This window comes from Rutidosis leptorrhynchoides, chromosome 10 (assembly GCF_046630445.1).
Source record: "Rutidosis leptorrhynchoides isolate AG116_Rl617_1_P2 chromosome 10, CSIRO_AGI_Rlap_v1, whole genome shotgun sequence".
NCBI classification, from domain to species: Eukaryota; Viridiplantae; Streptophyta; class Magnoliopsida; order Asterales; family Asteraceae; genus Rutidosis; species Rutidosis leptorrhynchoides.
Window position 1 is genome coordinate 350,207,190 of NC_092342.1, and position 23,880 is coordinate 350,231,069.

The following is a 23,880-nucleotide window of genomic DNA, read 5'->3' on the forward strand; positions in this document are numbered from 1 at the left end:
CATTAGATATTATCAATGTTAGTATTAGTATTATATAAACTTATTAGTATTATGATTATTATTAACATAAGTATTATTAATTAAGATTACCACTAGTGATAAGATTGTTATAATAATAATTATTATTATTATTATCATGTATTAAGTATGATTATTAGAATTGTTATTTTCATTACCATTACTATTAAATTATTCATTTTATTAACAAAACTACAAATATTATCATTAATATGAGATTCACTATAAAAACTATCGTTAATATTATCATTCTTAAGATTTTATTAATATTATTAATATTAGTACTATCATTATTAATATTGTTATCACTTCAAATTTTATCTTAGTATTAATAAACAAATGATATCTATATAAATATATTAATACTTATAACATAACAAAATTTAATATTTATATATACAAAATAAATATACGAAACATATATGTATATATATTAATAATATAAAAAGGATATAACTAATAAATTTACATATATAATCACTCAATTACCATTATGTATATTAATATATATACAAATGATATAGGTTCGTGAATTCGAGGCTAACCCTGCATTGTTCAATATAGTCATATGTATTTTTACTACAAAATACATTAGGTGAGTTTCATTTAATCCCTTTTTACTCATTACATTTTTGGGCTGAGAATACATGTAAATGCTTTATTAACTGTTTTACAATATTTATATGCGTGAGTTCCATTATTCCCTTTTTAAATGCTTTTGTAATATATATTTTTGGGACTGAGAATACATGCGCTGTTTTTATAACTGTTTTACGAAATAAACACAAGTACGTGAAACTACATTCTATGATTGGATTATTAAACCGAATATGCCCCTTTTTATTAAGTCTGGTAATCTAATAATTAGGGAACAGATACCCTAATTGACGTGAACTCTAAAGATAGATCTATTGGGCCCAACAAGCCCCATCCAAAGTACCGGATGCTTTAGTACTTCGAAATTTATATCATGTCCGAAGGAGGATCCCGGAATGATGGGGATATTCTTATCTGCATATTGTGAATGTCGGTTACCAGGTGTTCAATCCATATGAATGATATTTTTTGTCTCTATGCATGGGACGTATGTTTATGAGAAATGGAAATATGAAATCTTGTGGTCTATTAAAATGATGGAAATGATTATTTATGTTAAACTAATGAACTCACCAACCTTTTGGTTGACACTTGAAAGCATGTTTATTCTCAGGTACGAAAGAAATCTTTCGCTGTGCATTTGCTCATTTTAGGGATATTACTTAGAGTCATTCATGACATATTTCAAAAGACGTTGCATTAGAGTCGTTGAGTTCATCAAGATTAATATTAAGTCAATTATAGTTAGATATATTATGAAATGGTATTCATGCCGTAAACTTTCGATGTAATGAACTATTGTATTTTCAAAAACGAATGCAATGTTTGTAAAATGTATCATATAGAGTTCAAGTACCTCGCGATAAAATCAACTATTGTGAATCGTTTATAATTGATACGGACTTCGTCCAGATGGATTAGGACGGGTCCTTTCAGTTGGTATCAGAGCGGTGGTCTTAGCGAATCAGGTCTGCATTAGTGTGTCTAACTGATAAATCGTTAGGATGCATTAGTGAGTCTGGACTTCGACCGTGTCTGCATGTCAAAAGTTTTGCTTATCATTTCATGTCAAAAATTACCTGCTTATCATTCTTAGAGAATCACTTGCTTATCAATCTTAGTCTAGACACGTTTTACTGCATTGACTGCATGAATAGTGTATAGACAAAATTCATATCTTAGCGTATCTGCTACTTCATATCTTAACATATCGGTTACTGTAACTTTTCCTGACAACTTCCGTAGATTCCTCCGTAACTTATAGGATCTTAGTATTATATATGCATATGTAAATTATGTATTGCAGGGTACTAATCTACATCCTATAATCTAATTCTTGTCGAAAATCCTTCATCTGATCATACGAGATGAATCCCTCAACCAATTCGAGTCCCTCAGGTTTCAATAGATTATTCCGATAGTTATTCCGACAGCTATTTTGACATGGATGTTCACCTAAGCTCCATAAGCAGCGTCACCAGAATGAATCAACCAATTCATCTAATGGGTTCATAGTCGACTTAATCAATGGAGACGCGAAGAAGGCGATCCCTTCCACCAACCGAATTCACCTCTTGGTGAAGAACTCGAAGCACTTACCGACGAATCTATCGGAAACACCATTTTCTCTCTCATTTCCAAAGTACCTCGTCATGATTATATACTATCTCAAATTCTAGATCTTATTCATTCGCCCATTCTTACCGACAATCATCCCGGAGTAAGAAGTCAACGAACTATGCGCCCGAGTTTTAGCCTTGAAAAATATGGTGCAAAACGTACCAGCTTCAGCAACATCAACGGCACCAACAGTACCATCAACATCAATACCAGTACCACCAACTACCAAAGTTTAACATCTAACACCTCAACATCTCATTATGTACCTCGAGCATAATCATCAATCTGCAAATTACTCTACATCATTTATCTTCGTCGACATGGCGATTATGTAATCTCCAATGTTTTAGAGATTATATATTCTTGTTCTAACGGTAAATCAAATGAGCTTAATATCATAATGACTCATTAAATCCATGATTACATCTGAAGAAAATATATATGTATATATGTTTTCATAAAGATTGTAATTTAGAATTCTTTTGTACAAACTGTTAATGGTGAAAAATATTTTAACGGGTAGGTAATACCCGAGGAATATTCAGATTTCACATTAATAAGTTATACTGTACATTCTTCGAAGCTGATTCAACAGTCGTTTACTATCCTACTTACATTCACAGATATACGAACCCGTTCACCACAGAATAACCATTTTTATTCAATTTCATATTTAGATTTTTGCCTATCAGAATCCAACAAGTGGCTTAATGAAGAAAACATTTGGCAAAATAAAATTTGATAGAAACAAACAAATTAACTATAAGAAATTTTGTTAAGAATCCACGCTAACTGATCCTAGCTAATTGTTCCTAGCTAAGTGATTATATTTTATATTATCGCAATTTAATTATCGCAATTTACATTCTCGCAATTTTATTTATCGTCATTTAATTTCTATTATTTACTTTACGCACTTTATTTATCGTCATTTAATTTCTGTTATTTATTGTACGCACTTTAAATATCGGGACACATAATCAGGGTTTTGACATATCATATCGACGCATTTATATATATTATTTGGAATAACCATAGACACTCTATATGCAGTAATGAACGAGTTCTCTATAACAGGGTTGAGGTTAATTCTACAATAATATATATAATTTGAGTTGTGATCGAGTCTGAGACATGTACACGGGTCACGATGCGTATTAATTAACTCGAATATTATAAATTAAACTATATATGAATTATTGGACTGTTAACTGTGGACTATCGAATGTAGACTATCAAGATTGGACAATTAAAAATGAATTAAAATATTGATTATAACATATGAAACTAAACAATTCTTCAAGTTTTCCACTTGATCTCATTTTAAACCTCATTTGTATCTTGACGATTTCAATCTGCGTTCAAACCTTTCATGATTCTTGAAAACACCTCAATCGAGAGGATGAACCAACGACACTTCATCTACAGAAGGAAAGATTTATGCATATAGTTATACATCTGAAAAACTCTCGGAAACTGAGTAAACGTTTAACACATAGCTGTGCCAATTCCTTTGGTGTTATTATTACCCAAAATAACTATGTAATCCCTTTCCAAATTAGCCAATTTTGTCACAGCTCCAACAAGACAACTTCGAATCTTCATTTGAAACAACTTTATTATAACTTTGATATATATATGCGAACTCTTTTATTCTTACCGGGGAACCTTTTATTATATTCCACCATATTACCAGCAGATGTACCAACAACCTCGTTACTACTTGGTTTAAATCTCTCCGACAAATCACTACATTTATCTATTGAAGTCTCATCATGTACTCATCTGCATCTTGTAACAAAAATTGCCATACCAATTACCGGAAATCAGTAATCAGTACTTTGAAAACTCACAGCATATCTACATCAACAGTTATATGTATAACATTCATCTCTTAGAATTATAATCTCTCATTCTGAAATTCTGAAAAGCACTCAGTCACAAATCAATACTCTGAATGTTGAAAAAGCTGAATGAAGCAGCAGAAACCATAGACAACCGTAAATGACCTTAATCATCAGAAGTTTGATGATAAAGAATAATATGTTGGAAAAGCTCAGAAACGTTGGAACTGGAAAACGGATAGAGTTAATCATGAAGGAGACCAAGGACAAATACAAGGACCATACCCTATATTCAAAGAATCCAGATAATTCTGGATCCGTTGAAATCTTTAGAGAATATTTTGCTCCGAAGTCATGTTAAAATCTTGCGGAAAATCTTTCTCCATCAACCATCGAACTTAGAAATTCCAAAATATCATCATCAATATCTTCGATATTTCTAAGGATATTTTCATAAATATTCTCGTCCGAAATTATATACCTCTTTGTACTTCCTGTGTATCATTATATTGGAAACATTCAAGAGAAAATTTAGTGTCGAAAAACAGATTATGCGAAACTATGAAGAAAGCCATGGACAAATCACAAAGAATAAGTTTGACTTCAAAGAATCCAAATGATTCAATGTCTGCTAAAGTCTTTAGTGAATATCTTGCTCCTTACTCTAAACCCTTGCAGATAATAGTTTCTATCATCCGCTGATCTTAGATATTCTGGGATATTATCGTATCTTTCATTATAAATATCCTCCATATTTCTGGAGATATTTTTATAACTATTCTTATCTGAAATCATTAATCTCTTCATGCTATCAGTATTACATCATATAGAAACTGTTAGTTTCTATATTCTGTAAACTTTCGAGCTTAAAATATGAATGTTATTGAAGTAATGTTGGGAACTGATGCATGAGTTAGTATAATATAATGACACTTGATCAACGTGATTATATTACAGTAAGTCATGCTGAGTTTCTAATGAAACTTGATGATGGTTCACAGTAGATCATACCATCATCATGTGCCATGTTACATAACTCTTTCATTCTACTTAACCTCCGAACATATCAAGGAAAATATATTCTTGATAGTTCTATCTTCTGTAATTCTGGTAATTTGACAAATCAAACCGTGTTAATACGTTCCTTCTTGTTTAGAACATGAAGTTCATTCGAAATTCCATACTTACGGATTCTGGACCGTTACTCGCTTTACTAGAGGTCGGGAGGATAATAAAAAGCCAAAGAGCTCCAAAATATAAGAGAAAATATCAAGCCCAATAAGAACCTGAAGGTTACAAACCGTGGATATTAATACGAATAGCAATATAAAGACACTGTATAATTAAGAATAGTATCACCCCAAGGTAATAGTAAAAATATACAGATTTTTCTGGTGAAAGATTGAAAAGAAGGATGACAGAAATGATAATTAGGAAAATATCAGGGATTAGAACTGGATTAAGCATTTTAAAATCTTTTGGATGTATGAACTAAGAAAGAAAGTATAGGAATGGTGAGAATAATGGAACGGAAGGAGCTTAATTTATAGTGGAAATATCAGACAGAGTAATCGAGGCAGATCACCGTATTTAATTATAGAGATCTTAATTCCTTACTCGTCGAAGAATTAAATCTTTTAGATTTCGAAGATTTTCTTTAAATCCCTTGAATTCCGAAATTCAACCCGGACTCTGTCAAAAGTTAAGATAAATTTTTACTTTCCTATTTCACTCTTTGGTGATAACTTCATTTGTACTCTTCGAATAATCGAATTATTTTTATCCATATTACTCAATGATGATAAAACTCAATTTATCAACGCATATTCGTCATGAAAACAATTTTATTGTTAGCCATGACCACCCTACTCAAATTTCGGGACGAAATTTCTTTAACGGGTAGGTACTGTGATGACCCGGGAATTTTCGACCAAAATTTAAACTTAATCTTATATGATTTCGACACGATAAGCAAAATCTGTAGTATTGAGTCTCGAAAAATTTGGAAACTATGTTCATATATTCAATTACCCTTTTGACTGTGCTCAACGATTCGCGAACAATTGTTTGTAAATAAATATATAGATATGCTTATATATATAAACGTAAGTATATATATAATAATTAGAAATAATAAAATATAATTGAAACATTAGAATCAAATATGTAAACTATGATACAAAAACAATTAAGCTGTTATTAAAATGAAGCTATGTAAATATATATATGATTAATATACTATGTATACTGTATTAAATATTCAAACATGTTATGAGAATATTACAAAATTAACAATAGGTAATATTAATATATTAAATATATATACAAGATGAAATATGGTTATTATATTAAGGAATATTACTTTCATCATTAACATTACTATACGTATCATTAATTTAATACATATTATATAAAAATGAAATTTGATAAGCATAAATTGTTATATCAATATTATTAGTATTACTATCATTATTAGTATTAATATTAATACTAGTATTATTGTTTGTAATATTAATATCATTATATACTATATAAATATGAAAGATGAAACATGTAACTTGTTATATTTTCATTATCAATTGTAATATGATTAGATGTTATTATATAAAAAAAACTATTATAAAAGATATCATTATGCTTATTATAAAATATTACAAATTATCATTATCATTATTTTTGTCACATTTATTATTATCCTTATTGTTATTATCATATTATTGTTATCTTTATTAATATTATTATTATTATTATTATTATTATTATTATTATTATTATTATTATTAATAACATTATTATTCTTACAATTATTATTAACAGAAAATATTATTATTGTCACCTATAATATAATTATTATCATCTTTATGATTTCTAGTATTGATTAATATTTATTTTATAATTATTATTATTAATCATTAATTATTAATTATACATAAATATACACACAGATATATGAATCCATTCCTTTCAACATCATTTTTTTTTTGTCTATGTCTCTAAAACTGATTACAGGATCAAACCAAAGTTAATTGAGATCGAAATCAGTACAATGTAATATCAAGTTTTCTATTTTTTTTTCCTTTATCTCTTTCTGTTACGTAATATTCTGTCTAATATGGTTACCCATCGATATCACAGTGTAATACAACAAAAATCGATCACATCAGTTTCTACTTTAAATTATTCAGTTTCATTTATATGTTAAACCACGGTATTGTGTAAAAACTAAAAACAGAAAACTCAGGTTTTATAAAGCTCGATATCTATGTATTATACTTTTTTTATCAAATGCTTAAATTTAAATCAATTTCAAAAACTAGAATTGCAGTTGTGTTAGGAATCACACACTCAAACTTTCTGCAAAATACCAAATGCCAATTCGTTATATCGACTTCAAATTTCTGAGTCAAACTTAATTTTTCAAAAAGTCAACTCTGTGTTCATCATAAAATTCGAGTTTAATACGATGTTTTGGATCTAATTGAGGTTACAGAAAGATTATAGAAGTGATTTAAAACCTTTTTCATATTATAAATTTTATCTAAAACGTTCTCATTTTTGAAATCAATTTTTTTTTAAACCTGCGTCGAACAGCAATTCTTATTCTGTTTTCTTTTTAAATTTTTTTTTCGTTTTCCTATTAGTGCAACCATTTAATATTGAGGACTTTTAATTATTTGGAGAATATAAAACCTGGTTGTTATGATTATATGATTTTGGGTCGACTGAATGTTGATTGAAGAAGATGAACTGTAAATATATCGGGTTAAATTTAAAGTGGGCTGTTATAACTCAGAAAAGTCGAAGCAGTAGAGTGGTATGGTGGGTGTTCAGTTTTACGAGAGGTCAAGGGTTCGAGCCTGTCTTGTGACATTTTTTTTTCTCTAAGGGCTTATATGAGGTGGTTCTTTCTTTTCTAAAATGTTATTATTGTTGTTATTATTATTATTATTATTATCATTATTATTATTATTAAGTTGTAGTATTATTATTTTGATTATCATTTATTATTATTATTATTATTATTATTATTATTATTGTTATTGATATTATTGATATTACTAAGTATTATAACACTTATTATTATTATTATTATTATTATTATCATAGTTATAAGTATTAAAAATCATTATTATTGTTATTAACATTTTAATGTATTTATTATTATAAATTTTGTCATTCAAGCATTAGTTATTATTATTATTATAATTATAATTATAGTTATAAATAAGAATATTGTTATTATTATTATTATTAACAACTAATATATGTATTATCATTAGTAATATGTAAACATAAATACTACGATTAATATTATTATCATCTTGCTATTAAGTAACATCATTAGATATTATCAATGTTAGTATTAGTATTATATAAACTTATTAGTATTTTGATTATTATTAACATAAGTATTATTAATTAAGATTACCACTAGTGATAAGATTGTTATTATTATTATTATTATTATTATTATTATTATTATTATTATTATTATTATTATTATTATTATTATTATTATTATTATTATTATTATTATTATTATTATCAAGTATTAAGTATTATTATTAGAATTGTTATTTTCATTACCATTACTATTAAATTATTCATTTTATTAACAAAACTACAAATATTATCATTAATATGAGATTCATTATAAAAACTATCGTTAATATTATCATTCTTAAGATTTTATTAATATTATTAATATTAGTACTATCATTATTAATATTGTTATCACTTCAAATTTTATCTTAGTATTAATAAACAAATGATATCTATATAAATATATTAATACTTATAACATAACAAAATTTAATATTTATATATACAAAATAAATATACGAAACATATATGTATATATATTAATAATATAAAAAGGATATAACTAATAAATTTATATATATAATCACTCGATTACCATTATGTATATTAATATATATACAAATGATATAGGTTCGTGAATCCGAGGCCAACCCTGCATTGTTCAATATAGTCATATGTATTTTTACTACAAAATACATTAGGTGAGTTTCATTTAATCCCTTTTTACTCATTACATTTTTGGGCTGAGAATACATGCAAATGCTTTATTAACTGTTTTACAATATTTATATGCGTGAGTTCCATTATTCCTTTTTAAATGCTTTTGCAATATATATTTTTGGGACTGAGAATACATGCGCTGTTTTTATAACTGTTTTACGAAATAGACACAAGTACGTGAAACTACATTCTATGGTTGGATTATTAAACCGAATATGCCCCTTTTTATTAAGTCTGGTAATCTAAGAATTAGGGAACAGACACCCTAATTTACGCGAAATCTAAAGATAGATCTATCGGGCCCAACAAGCCCCATCCAAAGTATCGGATGCTTTAGTACTTCGAAATTTATATCATGTCCGAAGGAGGATCCCGGAATGATGGGGATATTCTTATCTGCATATTGTGAATGTCGGTTACCAGGTGTTCAATCCATATGAATGATATTTTTTTGTCTCTATGCATGGGACATATGTTTATGAGAAATGGAAATATGAAATCTTGTGGTCTATTAAAATGATGGAAATGATTATTTATGTTAAACTAATGAACTCACCAACCTTTTGGTTGACACTTGAAAGCATGTTTATTCTCAGGTACGAAAGAAATCTTCCGCTGTGCATTTGCTCATTTTAGGGATATTACTTGGAGTCATTCATGACATATTTCAAAAGACGTTGCATTCGAGTCGTTGAGTTCATCTAGATTAATATTAAGTCAATTATAGTTAGATATATTATGAAATGGTATTCATGCCGTAAACTTTCGATGTAATGAACTATTGTCTTTTCAGAAACGAATGCAATGTTTTTAAAATGTATCATATAGAGGTCAAGTACCTCGTGATGAAATCAACTATTGTGAATCGTTTATAATCGATACGGACTTCGTCCGGATGGATTAGGACGGGTCCTTTCATAGAGTATGCAGACGCAACGTAAATGATAAGTACTAGGTTGGCCTTTGATTCACGAACAATACCCCCGTACAATACCCATAATTTCCTTAGTTTAAATCGGTTTGTAACTCGAATTAAAAACACCCGCGTATATAGCTTATTATTGATTATTAATATTTGTATTTTGCAAAAAAAAAAAAATTTCGGAGTATAGATAAGATATAAGTGTGTTTTTGTTTTGCAGAAAGAAAATGGAAGGTTATGGTTTTCATTATGTGCATATAGTTATATGTATATATATAGATATACTTAGTAAAATTTAGTACATCATATAAATATTAATATAAATTAAAGGTAGGTTGTGTGGGGTTTTGTGTGGTCATGATTATACAGCCGATCCCACTTGAGGTTTTTCTTTCGTCGCACAACAAGGAAAGCAGGAGAAGAGAGTTACAAGTTTTAGCAACTAAGTGGGGTCCACAATTGAAGATTATTATTTGTGTTTCTAGTGAAACAATAAACATCAAGAATGAAAAGTTTCTTGTTTGTTTTTGTTAGTCACGAAGGGAAAAGAAAGAGAGGGACCCACATATTAATTCTTTTTAGTTTAAAACTTAGAAAGTAGCAGCCTATGTTTTGGAAGGTTACTACCGACGTTTTTAACTTGATTAATATCCACATGCATGAATTAACAATAGTAATACAGTAACTAATGTTTTGTCTATAATGTTATGTTGATCCGTGATATTTGATGGTGGGTTCTAGGCTACAAGAGAAAGACAAAGGTGGTACACAAATGTCAAAAGCAAATATAATCGTTGTGTTTTTTTTTTTTTTGGTTGGTGCATGCATATGCATATGTATATTTAATACGGAGCATCATATATATATAAAATATAGTAAAGTAATAATAATAATAATAATAATAATAATAATAATAATAATAATAATAATAATAATAATAATAATAATAATAATAATAAGATAACAATCAATCGTGCAATAATTTAAAAAAAATCACCGTCTATTTTGATATTTACTTCCGACAGTTTTCACATAGTGATACATCGTGATCCGTTGTTAAACAGTGACGGATAAAAGTCTTTATATAAAAAAAATCTCATATTTTTAAATTAAATACATATATTCATTTTGGTCATAACATTTGTAAACCTGGTCATAAAATATAGTCCGTCACTAGTTCTCAGTCCCAAATAATATATGCAGAGTATTACAAATTAACAATAGCTAGTAAATATATTTTTAACAAACCTTTAATATACATAATCTATTAACGGACCAAAGTTTATTTTTAAATCCTCAAAAGTTTATATTAAACTTGTTTAATAATAATTGAATTAACAAACGCGTGTTACAGTTACATAATAACTATATTCAATATACCTTATATATGGATAGATACATTTTAAATAACAAATTTTATTATATACCATATCTATTTACAAACAGTTATTCGTGAATAGTCAAGAATAGTCAAAGGGTACATGAATGCGTAAACTAGTTCAAAAAGTTTTAAGACTCCACATAATAGGTTCGCTTATCGTGTCAGAAATATTTTATCCTGTAATTAATTTAATTAAAGCGGAATTTTCTGGGTCATCATAGTACCTCCCCGTTAAAGAAAATTTCGTCCCGAAATTTTAAGTAGTACCTGTTTTATGAGCGATGTCAGTGAATAAATGTGGATACTTTTGCTTCATTTGATCTTCACGTTCCCAAGTACACTCGGGTCCTCGTCTAGCGTTCCAACGAACTCTAACTATCGGTATTTTGCTTTGTTTTAATTGTTTGACCTCACGGTCCATGATTTCAACAGGTTCTTCGATAAAATGGAGTATATCATTGATTCGTATTTCGTCAAGAGGAATTACGACATCCTCTTCAGCTAAACATTTCTTCAAATTTGACACGTGAAATGTGTCTTGAACACTACTAAGTTCTTGCGGTAGCTTTAATCGATAAGCAACTGCTCCAATTCTTTCGGTGATTTCAAAGGGCCCTACGTACCTAGGACTTAGCTTTCCTCGTTTACCGAATCGTACAACACCTTTCCAGGGTGACACTTTCAACATGACTTTGTCGCCCACTTGAAATTCTAGCGGTTTTCTTCTTACATCAGCATACCTCTTTTGGCGACTCATGACCGTTTTCAATCGCTGTTGTATTTGAATGATATTTTCGGTGGTTTCATGAATAATTTATGGTCCGGTAAGTTGTCTTTCTCCTACTTCACTCCAACAAATAGGAGATCTGCACTTTCTACCGTAAAGTGCTTCAAATGGCGTTGCGTTGATGCTCGAATGATAGCTGTTATTGTATGAGAATTCTGCCAAGGGTAAGTGTCGATCCCAACTGGTTCCAAAGTCAATCATGCATGCCCATAACATATCTTCTAATGTTTGTATTATTCTTTCACTTTGACCATCTGTCTGTGGGTGATAAGCGGTGCTCATATCTAATCGAGTTCCCAATGCTTTTTGTAATGACTGCAAAAACGTGATGTGAATAAGGTGTCGCGATCAGATATGATGGAGATAGGTACACCATGCCTGGAAACTACTTCTTTCAAATATAGGCGTGCTAATCTCTCCATACCGTCTGTCTCCTTTATTGGTAAAAAGTGAGCTGATGTAGTGAGGCGATCAACTATCACCCAAATAGTATCGTGACTACTTGTAGTCCTTGGCAATTTCGTAATGAAATCCATGGTTATTCTTTCCCATTTCCACCAAGGAATTTTCGGTTGTTGCAGTAATCCTGACGGCTTTTGGTGCTCAGCTTTGACCTTCGCACATGTCAAACATTTGCTTACATAAGTAGCAATTTCTGTCTTCATATTAGGCCACCAATAGAATTTCTTGAGATCGTGGTACATTTTCCCATTTCCTGGGTGAATTGAGTACCTTGTTTTGTGTGCTTCATCCAGTACTAGTTGCCTTAGGTTACCATGTCTTGGTACCCATATCCTATCAGCAAAATACAGGGTTCCATCCGCTTTTACTTCAAGCTGTTTTTCTAACCCTTTGCTCATTTCGCCTTTTTCATTTTCTTCTTTTAAAGCCTCTAACTGTGCTGCTTGAATTTGCTTTGTGAGATCAGTATGAATTGTAATGTTCAAAGCTTAGACCCTAAGAGGTTTTACTCTTTCTTTTCGAGTTAGGGCATCAGCTACAACATTAGCCTTTTCGGGGTGGTAACGGATTTCACAATCGTAATCGTTCAATAACTCTACCCAGCGACGTTGGCTCATATTGAGTTGTTTTTGATCAAAAATATGCTGAAGACTCTTATGGTCGGTGTACACTGTACACTTGGTTCCATATAGATAATGTCTCCATATTTTGAGTGCAAAAACTACTGCTCCAAGTTCCAAATCGTACGTCGTATAGTTCCTTTCGTGAATTTTTAGTTGTCGTGAGGCATATGCGATAACTTTTGTGCGTTGCATTAATACGCATCCTAAACCTTGGCGCGAAGTGTGACAATAGATCACGAAATCATCATTTCCTTCCGGTAATGACAAAATGGGTGCAGACGTTAACTTCTTCTTTAACAGTTGAAATGCGGACTCCTGTTCCGTGGACCAATTATACTTCTTTCCCTTTTGAGTCAATGTGGTTAAGGGTTTGGCGATTTTAGAAAAATCTTGAATGAATCATCGGTAGTAGCCAGCAAGACTAAAAATTGGCGAATTTGTGTTGGAGTCTTCGGTGTTTCCCATTTACTAATGGCTTCGATCTTGGCAGGGTCAACTTTAATTCCATGTTTACTGACAACATGGCCCAAAAACTGTACTTCTTGTAACCAGAAATCACACTTCAAAAATTTTGCGTACAATTCTTCTTTCTTGAGGAATTCTAGTACCAGTTTTAAGTGTTGCTCATGTTCTTCTTTGTTCCTCGAGTAAATCAATATGTCGTCGATAAAAATAATGACAAATTTGTCTAAATACGGTCTGCAGATGCGATTCATTAGATCCATGAATACTGCTGGAGCATTAGTCAATCCAAAAGGCATGACTAAAAACTCATAGTGACCGTAACGGGTTCTGAACGCGGTTTTAGGAACATCTTCTTCCTTCACTCTTAGCTGATGATATCCGGAACGTAGATCGATTTTAGAATAAACACTTGATCCTTGCAATTGATCAAACAAATCATCAATCCTCGGTAATGGGTACCGATTCTTGATCGTTAATTTATTTAATTCTCGGTAATCTATGCACATTCTCATAGATCCATCCTTCTTCTTGACAAACAGAATAGGAGCACCACAAGGTGAAAAACTGGGGCGAATAAATCCACGATCCGATAATTCTTGCAATTGGTTTTGTAATTCTTGCATTTCTGAAGATGCAAGTCTATATGGGGATCGAGCTACAGGTGCGGCTCCTGGTACGAGATCAATCTGGAATTCTACACATCTGTGTGGAGGTATCCCAGGTAATTCTTCTGGAAATACTTCGGGATATTCTCTCACAACTGGCACGTCATCAATGCTTCTTTCTTCAGTATCGATCTTCTTTACGTTTGCTAGAATAGCATAACAACCCTTTCTTATAAGTTTCTGGGCCTTCATACAGCTGATAAGGTTCAGCTTCGAGTTGCTTTTCTCCCCATAAATCATTAATGACGTTTCATCCTTACGAGGGATGTGGATCGCTTTCTCAGCGCAAACAACTTCCGCTCTTGTTTTGGACATCCAGTCCATGCCAACGATTATGTCAAAACTTCCTAATTCTACGGGTATCAAATCGATTTTGAAGGTTTCACCAGCGAGATTTATTTCACAACCATGGCAAATTTTATCGGCTTTTATCAGTTTACCATTAGCTAATTCAATAGTATATTATCGTCTAGAGGCAATGATGCACATTTCAGTTTAGAACTAAAGTCTTTACACATATAACTTCTATCAGCACCCGTATCAAACATAATGGAAGCTAGTTGATTATTAACGGTAAAAGTACTCGTGATAAGATCAGGATCCTCGCGTGCTTCACTGGTACTAACATTAAATGCCCTCCCACGTGCGGGTTCTTTGTTCTTCTCCTTATCAGGGCATTGATTTATAAAGTGACCAGGCTTCCCGCATCCAAAATATTTCTTGACATCAGTCGGTTTTGTCTTTACTTCAGAAATAGTGGCATAACAATCTTTCGCCACATGTCCTTTCTTGTTGCACTTATCACAGACCACCTGGCAATAACCTGAATGATGGGTGTAACATCTTTTACAAAATGGATGGGGTCCCTTATAGTTTAGACTAGCAGTTTCCCCATCTTGTTTACCTTTAAAAGTATCTCATCTCTTCAGGTGAGTACTTTTGCCCTTATAGTCTTCCCATTTCCTCTTTCCTTCAGTTGTCTTGACTTCGGTAATTAGTTCCTTAATCGAACTCTCCGTGATCTGGTCCATGAGTTGGTGTGCCATTCTCATGGCTTCCTGCATCGTATTCGGTTTGGACTCTGTAACATTTCCCTTGATATTGAGTGACAAACCGTTAATATACATCTCAATCTTTCGCTTATCGTTTGGCATTAATTCGGGACACAATAAAGCTAGTTCCATGAAGCGTTTTTCATAGTTGGTGAGATTCGCACCGAAAACCTTCAGATTACGTAACTCAGATTCCATTTTTCTGATCTTGTTTCGAGGACAGTACTCCTCGATAAGCATCTTTTTTAATTCTTCCCAAGAGATATCATATGCCGTATCTACTCCTTCTGCTTTAGCATAATTGTTCCACCAAGTAAGTGCACCGTCTTGCAACGTGCAGGAAGCATACTTTGACTTGTCTCTGTCCGCACAATTACTGATTTTGAAAACAGACTCCATCTTTTCGAACCATCGGGTTAGACCGACTGGTCCCTCAGTTCCACTAAACGTCTGTGGTTTGCATGCTTGAAAAGTTTTGTATGAGCATCCGTTTCGTGAGTTTGTATTCACGGTTGCTGCTTCGGCTGCTGCTTTGGCCGCTGCTTCGGCAGCTGCTTCGGCTGCTGCAATTCTTTCATTCACACATTTTTCGACTAGTTCCTCAAACTCAGCATCCGACATTTGAGACATGTTTCTTCAATAAACACAACAGATATAATTAATCACGTAGAATATTATAGATGTAGCGAGTAATTAATGGTACATCATGGCATATTAATTATATGAACCCATTATTATAAAAGCTATTTCTTCTTTATTAGCACTTTATAATTATAACTTGGGTAGTACCTACCCGTTAAGTTTATACATAATAGCTAGTACAAGGAATTAACTACTAAAATCCTAATAATATTCCACTATGAAAAATTATAGCGAGTTACTACGTTATTATGTAATAATAATAATAAGAAGTAGTAATAATACAAATAATCATTCCATGCATTTATTATTAATAAACTAAAATAATACAATACCATACAATACAATACCGATATTTTACATATGCTTATTTTACATAACAAGATAGAGTAGCACACATAAGCAATAAAATATCGCATGAAAGATTTATGGTTGCGAGGTCGTTTATTCAGAACTATCAGAAGCTTCTTCCCATTTGGTTCTCTCTGCCAATTGTTTGTGTGTGCATGGTCCGACAGACATTCTAGCAGTGTAATTAATTTTTGGTCGGGGTTTTGAGGTACCCGTTGCTGATGTGTTGCGAGGTGTATACGAAATAGTTATAATTTTACTGCGAAATACTATTAAATACGATACAATTTTACACAAGTTATTTATTTATTTATAGAGTGGAATACCTAAACCTTGCTACAACACTTATAGGCAGTGTACCTAATCGTAAAGTAGTGTAGTTTTTAGTAAGTCCGGTTCGTTCCACAGGGAGACGGCTTATTGCGTACACTATATTTTTAAACAATTATATTTGTATATATATATATATATATATATATATATATATATATATATATATATATATATATATATATATTAGTAATATAGTAGTATTATTATTATTATAAAAGGGGGGGTTTTACCGTTTAATGACCGGTTTGTCGATTTTAAATAAAGCGTAAAGATAAATTACGATAATATAAATAACAGAATTTATATTGCGATAAAGTAAATTGCAGTAATTAAAATGACAGTAAATAAAGGTACGATGAAATATGAAATAAAAGTATTATGCTTATTTAAACTTCCGTAATCATGATGTTTGACGTTTTGATTTTAATTAATTGTTACCCAGGTTAATTGTCCTTTGTCCTGGATTATTTGATACCTATTTGGTTTTTGTCCATAATAGTCCATCGGTCATAATTATAAAATGCTCGTCAAAATAACCTTATTCCCGAAGTCAAATATTCCAACTAATTAGGGATTAGAACTGTAACAAGGTTTTAATACTTTGTTTAATAATTACACCAGGTTATCGACTGCGTGTAATTCAAGGTTTTATTACTTTGTTAACAATTACACCAATTATCCTTGTATGTAATCCACCCCTGTTTTAATGAGATATGAATATTAATTTACCCACTTGATCAGAATGAATAATCAATTACCCAACCCAAATAATTAATTAAATGATCATAAAAGATGTCGTATAAACGTCACTAAATAGAACATACAAAATCATTTTAATAATTATTAGATTAACTAATTTGAAGATAGGTTCGACAGATTCTAATGATTTGTCATTCGATTAGACAATACCCCCTATCTATTAATAGTCAATAGTCCAATGTTCACAAGTGTCGGTCTTTTGTCCAAACCTTAATTATGGTACAAAATCTAATAACCCTGTCTTAATATTTAGTCTAACATCATGATTACTTTGGCTCAAATAAGCATAATAATAACTTAGTTACGATACATTAATTTAAAAAGGAAGAACATAGCTTACAGTGGTGATTAATCGCGTAGCGTTGCACGGACAGAATTTCGACTTAAAACCCATAAAATATTCTTATAATAACCTTATTATTAACTTAAAATTAAAATTATATTAATATATATATATATATATATATATATATATATATATATATATATATATATGTGTGTGTGTGTGTGTGTGTGTGTGTGTGTTACAGAGAAGGAAAAGAAAAAGATGTGTGTAAAATTCGTCCAAAAACTGCTCGATTTATAGACTTGGCCAGGATTTTCCCTCCATGCGATCACATGGATTTTAGGCATCCTGGCCATGCGATCGCATGGCCAGCTGGATCCAGCCCAATCACTTTGTTTTCTAGTTTTGCCGACGTTTTATTATATAATATAATATATATATATAATTTTATGAATTATTTATATATTATATTATATTTATGTGCATAGTTGACTTGTAATTTTAGCTCCGTTGCGTCGCGCGTTGAGAGTTGACTCTGGTCCCGGTTCCGGATTTTCAAACGTCCTTTCGTATGCGGAGGTATCTTGTACTTTGCGTTTCGCGGCTTGTACTCTTGTAATTTTTAGACGTTTCTCATCAATAATTCGAACCACTTGGATTGTACTTTATACTTTTTAGCTTTTTGGTCATTTGCGTCTTCAAATCGTCATTTTCTTCTTTTGTCTTCGCACATATTTATTTAAAGGAATATTACATAAAAATAGAACAATTACAACTAAAAGCTTTACATATTGGAAGGATATTGTGGCTAAATATATGTTCATTTGGAGCACTATCAGTTGACTCAGTGGGTTTAATACAATAAGGGTGGTTACGGATCGAATGGTCCTGTTCCTCTTTAATAATTAAGGACTTTTTATTTTTGTGGTTCTTTATAGCAAGTTTGAATTCCTTCCTAGTGATTTCTTTTATTTCATTAGCGAAATCCTCCTCTGAGTTTACGGGGAGTTGAGATTCCCCGGCTAACACAATTTCTTCTTTAATAGGTATTGGAACGCCCTTTTTAGTTGTGGAAAGAATAGACTCAGTGTCCGATTCAGAATCGTACAAAATGATGGGATTAGAAGAAGTCATCTATCACATAATTGAAACAACAATTATGTTAGCATATAAATATATCACATATAATGTTTTTGACAAAATAATAAGCAAAATTTGGTAAAAACATATATGGTCATAGTCCAGACTCACTAATGCATCCTAACAATTACCAGTTAAATACACTAATGCAAATTCTAGTTTCCTATGACCTCAAACTCTGATACCAACTGTAACGACCCGTCAAAATTGCTATTGACGCGGTACGTTAATCATTGATTCCACAGTGAGGTTTTGACCTCTATATGATACGTTTTGATAAAATATTGCATTCATTAAAATAAGTGACTTTCTAAACATAGAAAGTTATAAACATGTGGGCAAGTGCTTAAGTATAAGCAAATCCCCAAAATACATAAGTCTTTATTTTACAGGTTGACATCACAGTCAATTATTTATTACACAACGTGGTTTTGTTTCAAATGCAATAAACTTTATACAAAGCATGATAGACTCCATGCAGGCAACAAGCACATCACAGCGTAAGTAGTCTAAGGACCTGAGAATAAAAACATGCTAAAAATGTCAACACGAATGTTGGTGAGTTATAGGTTTAATTGCTCGAGTCATAAATACATAAAGATGGACCACAAGATTTCTTCAAAAGTTTATCAATAGATTCTACATAACAGAGCACCCTGGCAACTAAACTTAACGCTATAATGATAATTACCCTATTCGTTTTAATACACGCAAACCAACGTGTCATAAACTCAAATAATATACGTCCGTTAAAAGGCTAGGGCTCTAGCTCGGATGGGGATGGATCCATATACAATTATTCACGCCCACCAGTCCATATCCTATGTACTGGCAGCTACTAGTTACCAAAGCTAAGGGATTTTCGGTTTAACTCAGTGTAGAATTAAGTATGTACTTGTGTCCATTGCATTTAAAATAAATTGCATGTATTCTCAGCCCAAAAATATTTAAAGTATTTAAAAAGGGATCTATAACTCACATATCAATATTATGGTTCAATATTGCAGGTAGAGTATGCAGACGCAACGTAAATGATAAGTGCTAGGTTGGCCTTTGATTCACGAACAATACCCCCGTACAATACCCATAATTTCCTTAGTTTAAATCAGTTTGTAACCCGAATTAAAAACACCCGCGTATATAGCTTATTATTGATTATTAATATTTGTATTTTGGAAAAAAAAAAAAAATTATGGAGTATAGATAAGATATAAGTGTGTTTTTGTTTTGCAGAAAGAAAATGGAAGGTTATGGTTTTCATTATGTGCATATGGTTATATGTATATATATAGATATACTTAGTAAAATTTAGTACATCATATAAATATTAATATAAATTAAAGGTAGGTTGTGTGGGGTTTTGTGTGGTCATGATTATACAGCCGATCCCACTTGGGGTTTTTCTTTCGTCGCACAACAAGGAAAGCAGGAGAAGAGAGTTATAATTTTTAGCAACTAAGTGGGGTCCACAATTGTAGATTATTATTTGTGTTTCTAGTGTAACAATAAAAATCAAGAATGAAAAGTTTCTTATTTGTTTTTGTTAGTCACGAATGGAAAAGAAAGAGAGGGACCCACATATTAATTCTTTTTAGTTTAAAACTTATAAAGTAGCAGCCTATGTTTTGGAAGGTTACTACCGACGTTTTTAACTTGATTAATATCCACATGCATGAATTAACAATAGTAATACAGTAACTAATGTTTTGTCTATAATGTTATGTTGATCTGTGATATTTGATTGTGGGTTCTAGGCTACAAGAGAAAGACAAAGGTGGTACACAAATGTCAAAAGCAAATATAATCGTTGTGTTTTTTTTTTGGTTGGTTCATGCATATGCATATGTATATTTAATACGGAGCATCATATATATATAAAATATAGTAAAGTAATAATAATAATAATAATAATATAATAATAATAATAATAATAATAATAATAATAAGATAACAATCAATCGTGCAATAATTTAAAAAAATACCATCTATTTTGATATTTACTGCCGACAGTTTTCACAGAGTGATACATCGTGATCCGTTGTTAAACAGTGACGGATAAAAGTCTTTATATAAAAAAAATCTCATATTTTTAAATTAAATACATATATTCATTTTAGTCGTAACATTTGTAAACCTGGTCATAAAATATAGTCCGTCACTAGTTCTCAGTCCCAAATAATATATGCGGAGTATTACAATTTAACAATAGTAGTAAATATATTTTTAACAAACCTTTAATATACATAATCTATAACGGACCAACGTTTATTTTTAAATCCTCAAAAGTTTATATTAAACTTGTTTAATAATAATTGAGTTAACAAACGCGTGTTACAGTTACATAATAACTATATTCGATATACCTTATATATGGATAGATACATTTTAAATAACAAATTTTATTATATACCATATCTATTTACAAACAGTTATTCGTGAATAGTCATGAATAATCAAAGGGTACATGAATATGTAAACTAGTTCAAAAAGTTTTAAGACTCCACATAATAGGTTCGCTTATCGTGTCAGAAATATTTTATCCTGTAATTAATTTAATTAAAGCGGAATTTTCTGGGTCATCATAGTTTCTTTCTGGTATCTAAAGCCGTGAGACTTCAAGGAGAAATTGTTACGTTCGCGCAAAATCCAAATGAAACATTATATGAGGCGTGGACAGGATTTGGAAAGTTGTTGAGAGGATGTCCTCAGCACGGTTTAGACACTTATCAAATAGTGTAAATATTCTACCAAGGATGCGACGTTACTACACGAAAAGACATCGACACAGCAGCTGGTGGTTCCATTATGAAGAAAACCGCAACCGAAGCTCACAAAATTATTGATAATACAGCCTCCCACTCTCATGAGTGGCATCCGGAAAAAGATATTTTTCGTTCATATAAAGCGGCTAGAGCCGATTCTAGACATGACTTTGTTTCCATTTCCGCAAATATAGATGCTTTCGAAAGACGAATGGAAAAGATGACTAAAGATATTCACGCAATACGAATCAGTTGTGAGCAATGCGGTGGACCACACTTAACGAAAGATTGTCACATTGAGCAAATGATGGAACAACGTGAGAATGTTTCCTACATGAACCAAAGGCCGGGAAATAATTATCAAAATAATTATCAACCGCCAAGGCCAAACTTCAATCAAAATCAAAACATTCTTTACAATCCAAATGGACCCAACAATAACTCGTACAATCAACAAGGTCCGAATAACCAACCAACTCAAAACAACACTTTCAATCAACAAAGACCTAGCTTGTATAAACCACCACAACAAACCGAAGAGAAAAAGTCAAATCTATAAGAAATGATGACAAAGCTAATGGAATCTCAAACACAATTTATTACATTTCAAACCCAAACAAATGAGAGGTTTGATCAGTCATTAAGAACTCAACAAGCTTCTATTTTGAATCTAGAAAAACACATAGGTACTCTTGCTAGCATGATGAGTGAGAGGGAACAAGGAAAGCTACCGAGTAATACCGAAGTAAATCCTCAGAATGAGAATGTCAATATGGTGTCAACAAATTCTGAAAAACCAGCTCCAGAAGATGGGAAGGTTTTAGATGTGAGTAACGATGAAGAAGTTACACCACCACCACCACCCGAGTATGTAAAGCCAGTGGTGACATCATACAGACCACCCATCCCGTTTCCAAGAAAAGGAGTTGAGTATGAGCAAGTAATAGGTAATAAAGTTTGTGATACCTCTGGAAAGAAGAAGAAGAATAAGAAAGTGCAAGAAACAAAAACCGTAAAGATAAACCCGGTGAAGACAGGTCCACCAAAACTTCCACCCAGGTTGGGTGATCCGGATGAATTTATTGTTCCTTGTCTACTTAGCGATTGTGTCATGTATGATGCAATAGCAGATTTAGGTGCGAGTGTTATGCCTCTTTTATTATATAAGAGATTAGGAGTAGGTGAGTTAAGTCCAACAGAGATGAGTGTTAGACTCTTTAATCAAACCATTAGGCACCCAGTTGGAATTGCTGACAACCTACCAGTTCAAGTAGGTAATTTAACCTTTCTAGTCGAATTTATTGTCATTGACATAGAAGAGGACTCAAACATTCCTCTAATTTTAGGTAGACCATTCTTAGCGTCCACCGGGGCATTACTTGATGTAAGAGAGGGTAGAATGACACTTAGTGATGGTGACAAATCAGTCACCTTTGTGAGTCGAAAGTCTAAATCTCCACCAACCAAAACCGTTGAACCAACAAAAACGATTGGTAAGAACCATGTTGTTTACCAACTCTAACGGTAGTGCTTAACAATAATAAAATGCCTAAGTGTGGGGAAGATGAAGTAAAACCTAATGATATTCTGATAACAAAGAACCCCGTTGTTGATACGAAATTAAATGACCCCGTTATTAACAGTTCAATGAAGAAACTTATTAAACGAATTCGCGATGCTAGAACCGATGGGAACTTTAAGTTATGTAACCGGTTAGTATCCAATCTATCGCCTAAAGAAAAGGCGAAACTAGTTGAATTTGTAGAAATTACACAGGAATCCGACCAATGGCTTAAAGCAAAAGTCACAGATATGCAAGTTGATTATGGTCCAAAAGAAATTGACAATGAAGTTAATCAAAATTTCGACACCACAGCTACCTAAGTGTGGGGAGATTCAAATATTCTAAAAAAAAAAATACTGTCTAGAGTTACTTGTTCTGTTCTCGTGTAGTTCCGAGAATGGAATCCGATTGGTCTTTTCCGCTAGCAGACACTAAAGAACTAGTTTTCTCCCCCCATTCTGAATTTTTTGTTTTGTAGGGTTTGTATGAAATTAATAGGTTTTTTTTAATTTATGATTTGTGTGAATTTAAAAACAAAAATTTACTTTATTTCATTAAGTTTAAAAA